The sequence below is a fragment of the Mesocricetus auratus genome, unplaced genomic scaffold, assembly GCF_017639785.1.
Source record: "Mesocricetus auratus isolate SY011 unplaced genomic scaffold, BCM_Maur_2.0 Super-Scaffold_100691, whole genome shotgun sequence".
Classification (NCBI taxonomy): Eukaryota; Metazoa; Chordata; class Mammalia; order Rodentia; family Cricetidae; genus Mesocricetus; species Mesocricetus auratus.
In genome coordinates, this window is record NW_024429267.1 from 17313378 (window position 1) to 17330077 (window position 16700).

The window sequence follows — 16700 nt, forward strand, 5'->3', positions numbered from 1 at the left end:
ACCATGTGGTTGCTGGGAATTGAACTCAGGACCTCTGGAAGAACAGTCAGTGCTTTTAACCTCTGAGCTATCTCTCCAGCCCCCTTATCCGATTTCTTTAAGGGTGTGTCTTCCCTTCCTTGTAGGTCAACCAAGCTCCAGCAACCAAAAACTATGTGGGCAGCATAAACTGGATTTAGCGGATTGTTTAAAAAGACAAAAACAAAGCATAAGGATGTGAACTTGGGAGGGGATGGGGGATGGGTATGAATTCCGGAGAAGTTTTGGGGATGACTGGGAGGTGAGTATGGTCAAAATACATAAAGAATTAATACAAATATTATATTTAAAAGACATTGGGTTAAGCTGGGCGTTGGTGGTGCATGCCTTTAATCCCAGCACTCGGGAGGCAGAGGCAGAGGCAGGCGGATCTCTGTGAGTTCGAGGCCGGACTGGACCGACAGCCTCCAAAACAATACAGAGAAACCCTGTCTCGTAAAACCAAAAAAAAAAAAAAAAAAAAAAAGACATTGGGTTAACACGTATTTTTTACTTTCTATTTATTTATTAAAACAAGATCCCACTATGTCTCTGTGGAAAGCTTGAAACTTACTGTGTAGCCCAGGCTGGCTGGGGACTTACTGTGATCCTTCTATCTCCTAAGTGTGCCCTTTTATTTTTTTTTATTTATTTTTATTTTTTTGGTTTTTACCAGACAGGGTTTCTCTGTATTGTTTTGGAGGCTATCGGTCCAGCCCGGCCTCGAACTCACAGAGATCCGCCTGCCTCTGCCTCCCGAGTGCAAGGGCCTTTCTTTCCCCTGAATTTTAACCTTTGCTGCTCTGTCAAAGTTTCCTGTGTCTCCATACTTCTTGCTTTGTACTTACAATGGTTACATCATGGCTGTCTTCCCTTACTAGTTATACATACACTTGACTCACGGGCAGCTCTTACTCCAATGGCAAGCTTTTCCAGTGACAGGAGAGGTTTCTTTTACTACCTCCATGTGACCAGGCATCACATACATGTACCATCTGCTAAAGCAGATTATTTAGAATCTGACTGCAGTTTCCCCCCTACAAAGTGGGGGGGGGGAAATCATCCTGCCACACAGATTTAAGTCCATGAGCAAGACTTGCCCCCTACTTCCCAGCATCAAGGCTAGCAATACTTAACAAGAAATAGGACATCATTTTATATCAGGTTGGGGATATGTGCTGGCTACTTTGTGTCAACTTGACACAAGCTAGAGTCATGAGAGAATGAAAGCTCAGTTAAGAAAGTGCCCCCATAAGAGCAGGCTGTAGGCAGGTCTATAGAGCATTTTCTTAATTAAGGATCAACGTGGGAGGGCACAGCTCATTGTGGGATAGGCCACCCCTGGTCCATAAGAAAGCAGGCTGAGCAAGCCATGGGAAGCAAGCCAGTAAGCATCACTCCTCCGTGGCCTCTGCATCAGCTCCTGTCCTCCAGGTTCCTGGGCGGCTTGAGTTCTTGCTCTCACTGCATTTGATAATGAATTGTTGTATGGAACTGTAAGTGAAATAAACCTTTTCCTCCCCAAGCTGCTTCTGGTCACGGTGTTTCATCACAGCAACAGTGACCCTAACTAAAACAGGTTACATATGGCATCATCAACCCCTATGTGACCTTGTGATTAAGAGACTTGAACTTTCCTGCCCCTTCAACGTTCTGGCTGGAAAACTATATACTTGAAAGAATTCTTAAGAAACACAATCTTCAATCCAAGAAAGGAGGGCTTCAATTGACCAGATGCACCCTGATGATCTGTACACCAAAAGCTTTCCTGCATGGCTTCCCTAGCGGATTGTCAGTTCAGTATCTGCAAAACCAGGCATGCAAGGGTTCCAGGCTCAGTTACTTTCCAACTGTGGCACCGGCAGGATACGTTTCGGAACCTGTTTCTGCATCTAAAACTGGTGACGATTAACCGAGAAGTGAAAACATTTAGCAGTAGTTCATGATCAAACCGTTCTCTGTGCCTTTAAGGTTTCCCCCGTGGAGAGAGGGGAGGAAGGGAGTGACCCTTAGTTGACAAAAGAAAATGTCACTGTTTCCTCTTCCTGTCCAGGTCCAGAACGGTTAGATCTCATAGCAGATAATCTCCCGGAGAAGGTCTTTAAGATATGCTGAGGGCAGTTTTTTTTCACTGTGCCATGTTTTAAGTTCACAAAAGACAAGTGAAATTCAGCTTCAGGGAGAGCAGCTTTTTATTGGTAGCCAACCAGGCCCACAGCCTCCACTGACTCTAAAAGGCCTGGATTCTCCGGAGCTCGGGGACACGCTCGGCAGGCGCGGAGCTGCGGTCCGAGTGCGTGATCCCGCAGCCTCGCCTCCCGGGCTCCCGCGCCCCGCGCTTTCCCAAGCCTGCGCCTTCGGTGCCCGATCTAGTCGCAGGGCTTGCCAGGTCCAGAGGGTCAGCGCGCGGCCGCGGAGGCCAGTGCCCGCGAGTAACCCTGCGGGCCCGCCCCTCTGCACAGGCTGCCCGGAGCCGCGCGGTGATTGGCCGACGCCGTCGCGGGCGAATGGGGTGACCCCACTACCCCCGCCTGCCCGCGTTCCGTCGCTCCGATGCGGGCCGGAAGTGAAGCCGTTGGTGGGGGGTCCTCAAGGGTGCGGGGCAGGCGTCACTCAGACCGAGGGTATTCGGCCCCGAGGGTCCCTCCTGCCGCCGGCGCCGATCGCCCGCCCGCACTAGCACCTTGGAGCCTGCGCAGAGCCTCGTGGAGTCTGGCTCCTGAGCCTGGGCTCGCCCTGTCTGCTGCTCGCTGTGTGGACTGTACCTTGTTGAACATAGTAGTTTGGATTCAGCCGTTTCAGCATACCAGACGCGCCATGCAGACCTCAGTAAAGGAGGCCTCTGTCGTGATGAAGTGTAGAGGGTGGACATCAATAAGCAGCATCATTATGAGTATGAGAAATGCCGAGAAGGAAGCAAACTAGAGGAGAGACTGGGTTTTGGCAGGGTAACACCGGCCTGGGTACGGTATGATGGAGGTAGAGAAGGAACTGAAGAGAAGAGTACATGGGTTTTGAAAAACCCTGGCTTTTGCAGTGTTCTTTCCTCATTTGAATTCTCAAGGCACTTTTGTTTTTTTATTTGCTAAAAGTGCATCACTTTTCATAAGGTAATGTTTATTATCTCAATTCCTGGAGTATAGCATTTCCCCAAAGACAATAAATTCGTACACGTTGTTTACTGCTGTCTAGATTTCTGGCTGGATGCAAAGGGTAATTTTTAAAACGCATAGCACATTTGTGAATGTTCGATGAAAATCAATTCTATCTTTGGATGCTTATCCCACACACCCAGGGTGGAACGCTTCATCCCTGCTCTTTGGAAGGCTTTCTTAAATATTTAACCTTAACACAGCTTTGTAGGCGTTCCAGCCCTCAAGCCTACTTACTGCTGAACTGACTGACCCATAATCTACTGTCTCAGTGAGGTGAAAGCACAGCACCCTATAGGATGTTTGTGTTTGATTTTTGTGTTGCCATAGTTACCTGCAATACCTCCATCCACAGTGATAACTGAGGAAAACAAGAAGCAAATAAACATAGCAAGGACTTGAAATTCCCTAAGTCTTAACTGGATCTTGAAACAGCTGACTGCATCTAATTTGCTGTTATGATTATGAAGAAAGTAAATACTCTTCTTAACATATTATATGTTTTAAGTAAAGTCTTCCACTAGTCTACTTCAATAAACATCCATTTCTTTTTTGCTTCTTATATATCTCTGGCCCAGCACCATACTAGAAATTTTTGCCCTTGACTGGAGGAAAAGAGATACTAGAAACAGTAAGTGATACAAAAGGGTGCAGAGCGCTGTGCTCATGGCAAAAGGTGGAAAAGAAACATTTTGTTCTGCTTTTTACACTCTATGAAGCCAAGCCTAGGGACAGAGGAAGATAAAAATGAAAAGATTAAATCTGTGTACATTTAAGAAGTCAATCTTATGTATCAGTAAGATGCACGGTAGGAACATTGCATTCTGTATTTCCTAGTTGTAAATAGTTTAAAGTTGCTCCAGATTTATGTTCAGAGGGAGTCTGTTTAACAGCTTCAATATTTGTTGAAATAATCTGATAAGGGGCAGCATGCTATGTAATCATGTAGATTAGAAGACAATGCAGCACCTTGACATAAGAGAATATGTGACTAAGCAAGTCAATGGCAAGCATTAGTTTTCAAAAAATGGTTATGCTGAAGAGATGGTTCCGTGATTAGTAGCATTTATTGCCATTGGAGAGGACCTGGGCTTGGTCCCCAGCACCTCCATGGTGGCTCAAAACCATCCCTTACTCCAGTTCCAGGGGGATTTGATGCCATTTCTGAACTCTGAGGGCCCCAGGTATGTACATGGTGTATATACACTTAAACATATAAAGTAAAATAAAACTCATTTAAAAAATCAAGCTGCTGTACAAACTTGTAAAATTTCACTTGAGTCTTAAGAGATTAAAAGTGAACTTGAGACTGTGAGAAGAAATTACACTGCCATATTTTGACATGGAAGAGTATGTCTAATAGTATAGGTACACAAAAGCAAACCTTTCATTTTTGTTTTTCGAGACAGGGTTTCTCTGGTGTAACAGCCCTGGCTGTTCTGGAACTCTCTCTGTGTAGGTCAGGCTGGCCTCGAACTCACAGAGATTTGCCTGCCTCTGCCTACCGAGTGCTGGGATTAAAGGTGTGCGCCACCAACGCCCGGCTAGGACTACATCTTTTAAGGCTAAATTTTAAAGGACTTGTTCTACTAAAGATTGAACCAGGACAAAGAATGCTGACTGTGTGTCGTCAGCTCTAGCAGAATATAAATCACTTTGAAAACACACCCGTTATCCAGGACGCACTCCCTAACAATAGAGCCCTATCACTACCCTCCGCCAGTTTACCCAGTTAATGTTTGGCCAACAGTAAGCCTATCCCCTGCTTTTATCTAATCTTTGGCTCTTTGATAGGTTATTGAATTAAATAAATTAATTCTAAAATTTATCTTGGTAACCAACAACATAAAATGCACAGTGATAATCTTTCCTGGCTTTCTTTTCATTTTGGTCACAACCTTATTGAGATATGATTTAGAAATCACAACATTCAGCCAAGCATACAGTTCAAGCATTTGAAGAAGTTGAGTACTGAATGTGGCCAATCCAAGACTTAGTTTTTACCAGCTAGCTTTCAGCCGTGGGTACACCACTTTAGTCTTGTATGGCTTGATTGTCTCATCATTATGCTGTTGACACCATCAAACTAGGAGGCTGGAGAGATGGCTCAGTGGTTAAGAGCACTGTTCTTGCCCTGCACTGGGGTTCAATTCCAAGCACCCATATGGTGGCTCCAAACTGTTTAGAGGGTATCCACAGACATCCATGTGAGCAAACACATTCATAAATTAGATTAATAAAAAAAATGAATACAGTCAAACTTTACTGGGAAAGGTCTTAGAAATGTATTAGTAATAAAGGAGAACTGGTATCAATTTTTAATTTATTTTTATTTTAATTTTTAAAATGTGTGTGTTTTGTGTAAGTGTATGTATATGTACCATGTACCTGCCTGGTGTCTGCAGAGGCCAGAAGAAAGTGTTCAGTCTCCTGGAAATGGACTTACAGATGGCTGTGAGCTTTCGTGTGGGTGTCTTTAACTTCTGTCTTAGTGTTTCTAACTTAAGTGCTGTGAAGAGACACCGTGACCAAGGTAACTCTTAAAAAAGAAAAAACATTTAATTGGGGTGGCTTACCTTTTCAGAGGTTTAGTCTATTATCGTCATGGTGGTATACATACAGACACAGTGCTGGAGAAGTAGCCAAGTGTCCTACATCTTGACTTGCAGTCAACAGGAAGTGCTCTGTTTCACTGGGCGTGGCTTGAGCATGTATGAGACCTCAAAGCCTGCCTCAACAGTAACACACTTCCTCCAACAAGACTTACTCCAACCTACTCCAACAAGGCCGTACCTCCTAATAGTGTCACTCCCTTTTGGGGTCATTTTCTTTCAAACCACCACAACTGCTGAGCTAGCTCTCCAGCCCCCCAAATTTGACTAATTATTGCAATACATATAATCGTTTCTATCTCATGGGAAAGTACTTGATAGTCAAATTAATATAATTTAAGATGTTTTAGAAGAAAATTTTACTTATGTGCATATATATGTGTGCTCATATGAACTTATGTGTGTTATACATGTACATGTGTGTGAAGAGGCCAGAGAGTGTCAGATCCCTTGGAACTGGAAATACAGGTGTTTGCAAGCTGCCTGATATGATTGTGGAGGTTTATACCCAGCTCCTCTGCAAGAGCAGAAAGTGCTCTTAAGTGCTGAGCCGTCTCTCTGTCTATATTGCCATCAACCTAACTGTACTGATCTGAGTCCCGAGATGCAGTCTGTGCCTTCAGTAAGTTTATTAGCGGACAGGATAATAAATGTTAAAAGGCAAATGTGCTGTGTCAAATAGTGATGAATGCTAAGGAGAAAAACCCAAAAGAGACAAAGGCCTCAGAAATCAGGAGGCAAAGAAGGAGGCAGTATGGAGGACCAGAAAAATATCTCTTGCTTCCTGGGGGGGGGGGTGTATGTGGTCTATCCGCAAAGATCCAAATGAAACAAAGTTGCAAGCCTGGGGTATTTCTAGGTCAAATCCTTGCAGGCTTGGAGAAACATCAAGAGTAAGGGTCTTGAGGGTGGTCTAGTGCTTGCTAAATTCAAGGAATAAGAAGGAGGCTATTGTCTGGGAAAGGCCACAGTGTCCATCATGGCGTGGTCCTGGAAACCTGACTGGGGTGATGAGGGAATGGAAACGGACGACCCGGGTACAGAAAAGCTGGGAACCGGTGGATCATGTGTCTTTGACAGACTGGCACCAACTATCAACCACCTGGAACGAACCTCCCTAGTATTGTTTATTATGTACCGGAGAGGCTAGCTTAGCCTTAGAGGGTCTCTGCAGGGGAGCCGTCTCGGGCTGCAGTAATCTGGGAGGAGGAAGCTGCTGTGGCTAGGTTTTGTCCACACCAGTCAATCATTCTCACACTTGGACCACAGGCAGGCTTTGCCATGTCTGCGGGCCTCTCCCAGATGAAGGCTTTACCAGTTCCCTGGGGTCTGAGGCATTGGTCCTTGTCAATAGTGCACATTTACTCAGGACTCGCCCCACTCCTTACGCATTCACTCAAGGCTTCCTCGGCTCCCCACGGAAGGCAGATCATTTTAGAAGAAGAGATAAATTTCGGCTCCCCACGGAAGGCAGATCATTTTAGAAGGAGAGATAAATTAGCAACGTGCTAAATAATCAAGGTCCAAAGGCTACTGTTAGGATTTGGGCTTTAATTCTCTTTTGAGATAGGCAGTTGATAGACAATGCTATACAGAACTGAAAAACAGAGAGAAGACAGAAGAGGAGAGAAAGAGAGGAGGACAAGAGAGAGGAAGGAAGGAGAAAGGGGAGCAAGAGAGCCGACTCAACAGACAGAACTCTGTGATCCTTAGTACAAAACAACAGTCGTCCCAGATTCTAGTCATCTTTGAAATATCCAGAAACTAACATTTTGAAGACAGGTTTCGTTATGTCATGCAAATATCTCCTAATGAAACAGTGGCAGTTGCAGTAATTAGAATCGTATTATAATGAAACTGTTAATTGTATTTTTAATTCAACTGCAGCTGCTATCGCAATAAAAAATTAGCCCAGATATTGAATAATTTCTTCCTCAAAAATAATTCTGAAGCAGCCTTCTTATATACTCGGAAGTGTATCAGAGGAGATCTAGACCCACTGATAAAAATTAAGAGGGGGTGATACCATAATTTAAAAGTAAATGAAGAGAAAATCATTATTTAATGGAGAAAATTCAATGCTTTTTTGATATTACCACATGAGTTTTACGAGGGAACTATCTTGAGTCACATATGATAGGTAAAATGTAGGGATGGCTTCAGGACAGTCTCATAGTTCCGATAGCCAAGAATCCAATCCACTTCCCTTGAATTCTACATTTAGTAAATCTGGCACTGATCACAGGTTTATTTTTATTTGGGAAAAAATAGTTAGGATGGGAAGTTACACCAGTTCTGTGACTTCCTTGAAACGGGTGTCTTAGGGTTTCTATTGCTGTGAAGAGACGCCATGACCATGGCAATTCTTATAAAGGCAAACATTGAACTGGGATTCAGTCCGTTATCATCATGTGGGACATGGTGGCATGCAGGTAGACATGGTACAGGAGAAGGAATTAAGAGTCCTACATCTTGATCTGCAGGCAACAGGAAGTGAATTCAAATAGGCATAGCTTGAACATAGGAGACCTCAAAGCCCATCCCTACACTTTCTCCTAAAAGCCACACCTACTTCAACAAGGCCATGCCTCCTAATAGTGCCATTCCCTATGAAATTATGGGGCCACTTACATTCAAACTACCACAAGCATGGTGTAAATTTAGCTGCTAGGGGCAGAGAAGGTCCTGCTTGCCAGTGATTGCATAGGCAATTACATATTGCCGTGGTTCTCAATTCATGGGTGGCGACCCTTTGTGGTTGAATATTATATATCCTGCATATCAGATACTTACATTACAATTCATGAAAGTAGCAAAATTACAGTTATGAGGTAGCAACAAAAGATTTTTATGGTTGGGGTCACCATAACATAAGTCATTATACTAAAAGGTTACAGCATTAGGAAGGATGAGAACCACTGACATTCTGGGAACCCTAAGACTCTGCTTGAGGAAGATGAGAGTATGGCCTTGTTCATAACCTTGAGAGGAGCTAAGAACCCCGGATAGGACTGGCAAGGGTGGGGAGAGGAACCGAGTCAGGAGCAAGCATGACACCGCTGATTTCATCCTTCATCCTCCAAAAAATGGCTAGTGACTTGTAGTCACACACCAGGGACTGCTAGGGTCCGGAGGCAAGCAATGCACCACATCCTGCGTATTTCCCCTTTCAATGAGGTTCACAGTCTCAAGTTCTGAGTTTTAAAATGGTGCCCGAATCCCAGACACGGAGACTACACAGCTCTGAAACAACTACAATGAACATGCGCTGTGTGTGCGAAGACATTGTTTAAATGGCGGGAAGAAAGCATAACTTTATTTCAGAGTAAGGAAATGGTTATTCAGTGTACGATTTTGTGGCGGCTTCAAAGAAAACAAAAGTGAGCAGCACCATTAGGAGGTGTGGCTTTGTTGGAGGAAGTGTGTCGCTGTGGAGGCTGGCTTTGAGGTTTCACATATGCTCAAGCTTTGCTTAGTGTCACAGACCATTTCCTGTTGCCAGCAGAATGTAGAACTCCCAGCTGCTTCTCCTGTACCATGCCTGTCTGCATGCCACCATGTCCTACCATGATGATAAAGGACTGAATCTCTGGAACTGTAAGCAAGCCACCCCAATTCAATGCTTTCCTTTATAAGAGCTGCCAGGGTATTGATGTCTCTTCACAGCAATGGAAACCCTGACTAAGACAGAAGTATTTCCTTTTGGTTTGTAATTAACATAAATATAATTTTGACTGTATGGGCTTAAAACATTTTATTGGTGGAGACAATATAAACAGTTGAGATTGCTATAAAACTTGAGATTGAATTTTAATTTCAGTTTGAAAGCTCAAAACTCAAAAAAGACAGTACATATAGGGTCAGAGAAGTTAGTGTGATTGGAGGAAGAATGAATAATAAAGGAAATTTACTCCTATTCCATCAAAATGTCTTCACATGTCACTTGAAGAACACTTTGTGTATGTAGACATCCACTTTATGACTAGTTAGCATTCTGCACTACTTCAGGGAAGGTGGTCCTTAGTGTTTGTAGAAATGAATGGCGACTGTTACCACAGCAACTTGGATATGTTTAAATTATCTAATGTGTACATAGTTTGTTCATCTGTATTCCTATTAGAAAGGTTTGGGTCCTGGAACATTGCTGGTAACGACAAACATTACCTTAGAAAAGAAAGTGACCACATTGAAAGAAAGTGACCACATTGAATGGTTGGCCCTGTTGTGGGACCGTGAACTAAAGCACACACACACACACAGGTTAAATGTCTAGTGCTTGAGATGGGAGAACTTGGATGAATACCTTTCTTTATCAAACAGTAGCGAAAACCAGAAAGACTTTCATGTTTGTGCCTGAGTCGCTTTTAAGTGTTTAAATTTGCCCAGCTGAAAGACATGACTCTACCAACGTTTCCGTTACAAGACTGATACTTTTCGTAGAGTGTAAGAATAAAAATTCCCAGTAATGTGTGATCAATCTGTCCAAGAATTACTGTTACAAAGTTCCGAGTGATTTTTGTTGTTGCTTCATCTCGCTCAGCTGCACCCAAACCGTGAACTGGGTCTCTTTCAGAATGGTGGCGAAACCTATTAGGTAGGTGGGCACCTGTCAAAAAACTCCGCACCAGACCCTATCCCTGGATGCTAAAAATAGTTCAGGGCATCTAGAACTTCACTGTGGCTATTGCGCAGACTCTGTGTCCCACGCAGGCTTATTAGGAAGGAGCCAGAAAACTGCCCTCAGACACGTGAACCTCAGGGGACCAACCCCGGCCTTGGCTGCGCACCGCATCGGATTCTGGAATTTACAATCACGAAAGTTCTACCGTTTCAGGATTGGCTCCAAGGCCGCATGACATCATAGCGCTTGATCCAGCCTCCGGGCCCGGATTGGCTGGCCGCGCCATTGTGACGTCACAGTCAGCCCACGCCGGGGTTGAAGCTGCCGGGCGCCTTCCTCTTGCATCGCGGCTGCTGCTCGCTCCTGTTCCCGCGCCCGCCTGCACATCCTCCTGCTAGCGCGGTCCTGCTACCGCCCGGTGCTCCCAGCCCGCTCAGGCCGAGAGGTGAGCCGCTTGCTTTAGGAACTTGGCGGGTGCCGTGGCACCGGGGCGCGGCCGTGCTGCTGGCGCCGTGAGGTCCGAGCTGGTCAGGCGGGGTGGGGTGGGGTGGGGGGGGACGGCAAGCACCGGGGCCGGGTGAGCGCGGGGCGCGGGCCGAGCGGGGCTCTGCCCGGATGCTGTCGCACCTGTTCGTGGGTGGCAGCCACTTTGGCGCGCTGACAGGCGCGGAGATCGCAGGGAGGGATGGCGGCGCGCTAGGATCTTCCGCAGAGCTTTCTCCGGGCGGCAGCCACAGCTGACGAGCAGGAGCCCGCGCGGATCCGGGAGGCACCGGGCGTCGGGGCCGCGCGCCAGCCTTTCCCTGCCTTCCCCCTCCCTTACGGCTGCCAGGGACGCTAGCCCGCGACCACTCTGCCTGGTATTAGCAGCCCTGCTTGCCCCGCGAGGGTGGGGACCCAGGCTCTGCGCTGCAGGCAGCGGCCTGGAGTCTGCGGGACTATAGAGTGCGCTGCTCGGAGTTTTAGGGAAAGTGCCCTTAATTGTTTCCTTGCCTGCAAGGCTTCCTCTTTCCCTATCCTTGGGGCGGGGATAGTAACGCCAAGAGCTAGAGTTGTTCTTTCTAAATGATCTTGAAGCCCTTCGGGCACCTTTGAACTCGGTAGCGGCCCTCTCAAGATAATGAGTTATGCTCATCTCTAGGCTCCTTGATTGCAAATTTGAAGGATGCATTGGTCGAATTTTCTTAAGGGGAGAGGGCGTTTGAAAGAATACAATGCATGACTCATTAGCCGGATACCCGAGAGGTGTCTGATAAATTGTGGGGAGCGAGCAGCCTCTCCCCAGCTCCGGCTGTCTTTTCTGTTTTTTTAATGTCAGGGCCGGTGGCAGGAAGTGTTTCATACGGTTGTACCGGAGGGCCAGTGTTGCCTGTTGGTTTTGTAATTTGTTCCTCTAGCCGCTTGGCAGTTCCAACCTGTTGGTTTGTACTTTTGTTGCTTGCAAGTCTCGCGCCGCATACAGCATTTGGGCCAGAATCTACAGCTACAGCTGGCTTTGCATTAGGTGAACACCCACCTTAGATTTCCATTTACTGCTGGGCACAAGTGGACCATTTATCTGGTCAGCCCAGGTACTGCCTGCGACCTTGAAAGAAACGCTTCTTTCTTTTGAGATTTTTCTCCTGATTGTAACATCACTGCTGCGAACTTTTTCTGAATGCCATCTCATTTTGCATCTTTTTGTTTTTCAGTTTCAAACTGAAGACAAGGGGAATGTTGTACACGCTTTCACAGAATGTAGGGCAGACTTTAAAGAAAAAATGAAGGGAAACATGGTTGTCGGATTTTTCAAAATAGGTATCTAGTAAGTTCAGACACTGTACTGCTTGACTGTTTTCTTGTAAACCTGGTTCCATGATGCTACTTTATTAGGTGGTTTCAAGAGGCTGTAAATGAAAAAACCAAACTGGGGGGGGGGTCTGCTAAACTGTGGTTTGATTCTACTTTGGCCTTCCCAACTCATGATGATCATAGGCCACTTCCCCTTAGTTGTCTGTCTTTCCCTGCGTGCATTCCCTTCCCTTTCAGGTATAGTTTACTTGTCTTCCCCCTTGCCTCTTTCTCTGCCTTTCCTGATGCTGGGAGTTAAACCCAGAATTTCACATGTGCTCAGCAAACCTTACCTCTGAGCTAATCCATCAGCCCTGTTTCATGGACTAATGATGAGAGAGAACCAATTTGCTAAGTATTTCTTCCCTCAGACCAGGGTCTCCTGGGGGAGTCTTATCGCCCACCTTTTTGTTTGTTTGTTTAAAAATCTGGAACTAAAGCCTAGAGCTGTTGACTTTTCTAAAGTCACACAGCTCTGTCTCAAGCAGCGTTTCCACTCCCGACCACATCCTTGTGTTGTTGGATTGTTTGTCTAGGCAGTTATATGTTATTTATGTAATTGTGCTATTTGGTCACTTTACAAACTCTAACCATGTACTTAAAGCACCACCTTAAACCATCCAGGATTAGCAATCTGCTGTTTCTCAAACCTGCCCAAAATATGTTCCTTTATTTTTACCCTATACTTGATTCATTTGTTTTAAGGCAGGGTCTCATGTAGTGAGCTTATCAGTTTCTGAGGGTGACCTTCGGCTTCTGGTCCTCCTGCCTCTGTTTCTTGAGTACTGGGATAGAAGGCTGAGGGCTAACACATCTGCTTTGTGTTGGACTGGGCATGGAACCCAGGGCTTCATCTTGCTAAACTAGCATTCCACCATCTGAGCTATCGTCCCAATCCATGATTCGCTTTTATTAACTTAACTGTCATTAGCTGGTTTGTATTAAATGTGTGTGTGGATGGGGTGTTTGGATCCCAAGATGAGTGAAGCAGTTCCTGATTCCAAAGCTCTGGATTTGGCTACGTGTTGATCCTAGTTGTGTACGCTTATTTTATATTTTACCCCAAAAGGGAGTCAGAGGTAGACTTCTGGGGCATGTGTCTGCATGCTTCATGGCACGACTGTCCGATACTGCAGTTTCTGGCAATGCTGAATTAGTCAGGATGCTTTTGGTGCAGGAAGCAAAACCCAGTTCAGATAAGCTCCGCCTCACACCCCTGTAAAGACCTTGAAAGCAAGACCTTTGCCCCACTTCACTATAGTCCTCTGAGATCCAGCTGGTATCCTTAGGCTCATTTTGCAACATGACTGCCAGCAACTGTCTGGATCCCCCTTGAGGTGCTTGACTTATGCCTTGGCCACTTTAAGCAATAACTGAGAAGAATCTGATAACCTGGTATCCCATCCCAGCAGTGGGTTGACTCTTGCCTCACCTAACTGGCTGCTGTACCTTCAGGGAGGGCTTGCATTAGCACCAGCATGTCGAAAATAAGTTAGAGGAAGTTTGGCGAGTGAACAAGAGTGGACTCGTTGGGAAAAAAGGAAGTGCAGGTAACTACTGAAGCTGGTAGAGACAGCACCAATACCACGTTAGTCTGACTTTGCTATAATGACAAACAACTCAGTTATTGGATGGTTGTGTTAGACCGCTAGATCATTTCCTGAGAATGGGCCTCAGGCGGTATTAATTGATACCAGAGCTTTCTCACTTAATAATAAGATGGTCAGGGCTGGAGAGTTGGCTCAGTGGTTATAAGCATTGACTGTTCTTTCACAGGACCTGGGTTCAAGTCCCAGCACCCACATGGCAGCTCATAACTGAATGTAACTCCTGTTCCCAGGGACTTGACACCCTCATGCAGGCAAGACACCGATGCACATAAGTTTAAAAAAATAATAATAAGGTGCTCAGTTTAGATACTTGTCCGAGGTCACAACTGGTGCAGCCTAGATGTTTCTGATGCTGAATCCTGGTTTCTCTCTTGAGATGTTTGGGAACAGAATGCTCCAAGGTGGTTTTTTGGTTTGTTTTTAAACTAGAAGAAGTACATTGAGTGCTGTGCCTAAGATTAAGAATCTTGTCAGCATGTATAGGGTGGATTGGCTAGGCTCAGGATGTGGAGAGGTAACAGTCTGCCTTACCTCACATAATGGTGCATGCTGACAGATCAAAAAAAATACATGCTTGGGATGCAGGACTTGAGTAAAGCATACACATGCTAACCAGTGTTAATGAGAAAAGGCACGAGTTTTTAAGCATGGGTGTGTAAAACTGACTGCATGGTTCCTTATCTTCACGTGCCACCAAACATGAAAACTTGGCTGTCAGCCTTGATCTCTGTCTCTTCCTTTAAAAATGAAAGGAACGGACATTTCTTAGTTTCATTTTTGCCAAGAATAAACCCTTTGTTTCCGTTTGACAGTGGATGGAGAAAGAAGATTGGATCTTTGAGGTCTTAGAAAGGCATTGCAACTGGTGGTAAAATTGCAGTCCTGGAAGCAAACTGCTGCTGTTTTTGTCTTTCCGGAGCTTGAAGCATTGCTCTAGGAAGTGGTTCAGCCTAGTGAAGCAAATTGTTAAAGAAAACACATCGGATCATTTGTTGTGTTTGTGTGATAGGACCCTGTCCCCCAGTCCCTGATTTCAACCATAAATGTTAACCATCACCAAACTTTTGGTTCCCATTGGCATGTTTTTCCCATGGGGACATTTTTACTTGACTGGTAGTCATCTGCATTAAACATTGTGTGATCCCTGGATTTAAAACAGCCCTACTTGGTGAGTTTTTAGAAGTTTAGACTCCTGGTTAGGGAGCTGGCTTCCCCTTGCAAGCCTGAGGACTTGAGTTAGATACTCAGAACACATAGCTGGGCATTCAAGTAGGGGCGGGGAGTGATGGTACCCATTTTTACTCATAGCGCTGGGGAGAAATTGGTTGGCAGGTCCCTGGAGCATCCTGATCATACGGCCTTGATGCCTTGGAAAGTTATAGACCAATGAGAGACTCCGTTGTGCCCCTACCCCTAAAGGAGGGCGCCTGAGGAATAATGGTATAATGATGGTGTCTGGCTTCCCAAGCCCACAGGTGCACAAACACCAAAAAAAAAAAAAAAAAAAAAAAAAAGACTGACGTCTTATCTTTCCTGTCCCTTCCTTCCCCACCCCTTGTGTTTGAAGTTCAGTTGTAATTCTATTCAGGAAATAAGGGGTGCACACCCTAGTACTCCTTGTCGAGAGTTAGACCTTAGTGCGTTTGGTGTAACATCGCATATTGTTTGAGGTTCAGGACACAGCTTGTTATTTTTCTTGTGAGATTTTCAATGCTGATTCTGTCTTGCTTTTCCTAACTAGAATAACCATTTCTCCAGAAGCATACTTGTGGTTTTCAAGTATATTCTTAGTTACTATATGATTACACTGTTGCCCCCCCCCCCATTAACACTTGTTACTAACTTTAAGAAGCCATTTTGAACAGGTTTCATTGGAATTGTACTGAGGCCAGGGAATGTGCTTTTGAGTTTCTGGAGCCAAGAGTGCTGTTCCCCCCTTGTCTTGGCACAGTAAATGCTGTGACAAAGTGATTGTTATGAATTTGCCTTCCTTAAAGAATATTCTCAGGATACCAAATTCAATAATTACTCATTTGTTTCTCTGGGATTTCAGCAGTATGGTATGTCCCCAGGGCTAGTGTTCAAGGCACACCTGCTTCTTTGGAGAAGCAGCAAATTAATATTTACAGAGGTTGCTGACACCTCCGTTAGCTTTTGGTTAGTTGATTCGCACAATTGAAAATTAGCACTCGCTTCTGATCAAACTTGGGAATATCGATGTTATATGATCTGCTGTGCATCTTGTATGCATCTAAGAAGGAAGGCTATAGGAAGCATTTGAGTTAGTGACTGTTGTGAAATGTTATTTTAAGGTGTGTTACACCTGTTTATGCTGTGGAACATTTGTTTAACGATGCAAAGATGTGTTGCACTCTTCTGTGTTGCATTGTCTGTCTAAAACACCTGATTGGTCTAGTAAAGAACTGAACGACCAATAGCAAGACAGAAGAAAGGACAGAGAGAATAAATACAAGGAGAAAAAGAGAGAAAGGACCGAGGAGCAAGAAAAAGGAGGTCTCCAGGAGCCAGCCACCCAGCTACCCAGCAAGCCATGGAGTAAGAAGTCAAGAAAGGTATATTGAATAGAGAAAGATAAAAGTGCAGAGGCAAATGGTAGATGGGATAGTTTAAGTTAAGAAAAGCTAGTTAGAAATAAGCCAAGCTAAGGTTGGGCATTCATAGGAAAGAATAAGCCTCCATGTGTATATTTATTTGGGAGCTGGGTCGCAGGCCCCCAAAGAGCAGAGAGTCAAAGACTGAAAAAACAACCAACAGTGGCTTCCAAGTTAGCAGCCACACACCTATGTAGGGTTCCACACTTACCAAAGTGCGGGCTGTGGCAGGTAAGTTATGCCAC

At 45.0% G+C, this 16700-nt stretch overlaps 1 protein-coding gene across 1 annotated transcript in view; it reads left to right on the forward strand.

The window, feature by feature from the left end:
- Positions 1 to 10697: 10697 nt before the first annotated feature.
- Positions 10698 to 16700, forward strand: part of Elovl5 (ELOVL fatty acid elongase 5) — a 58935-nt gene continuing 52932 nt past the window's right edge. The window contains exon 1 of the mRNA XM_005073711.4: positions 10698 to 10848. The gene's annotated coding sequence lies outside the window, so the exon portion shown is untranslated. The remainder of the gene's footprint in view (positions 10849 to 16700) is intronic.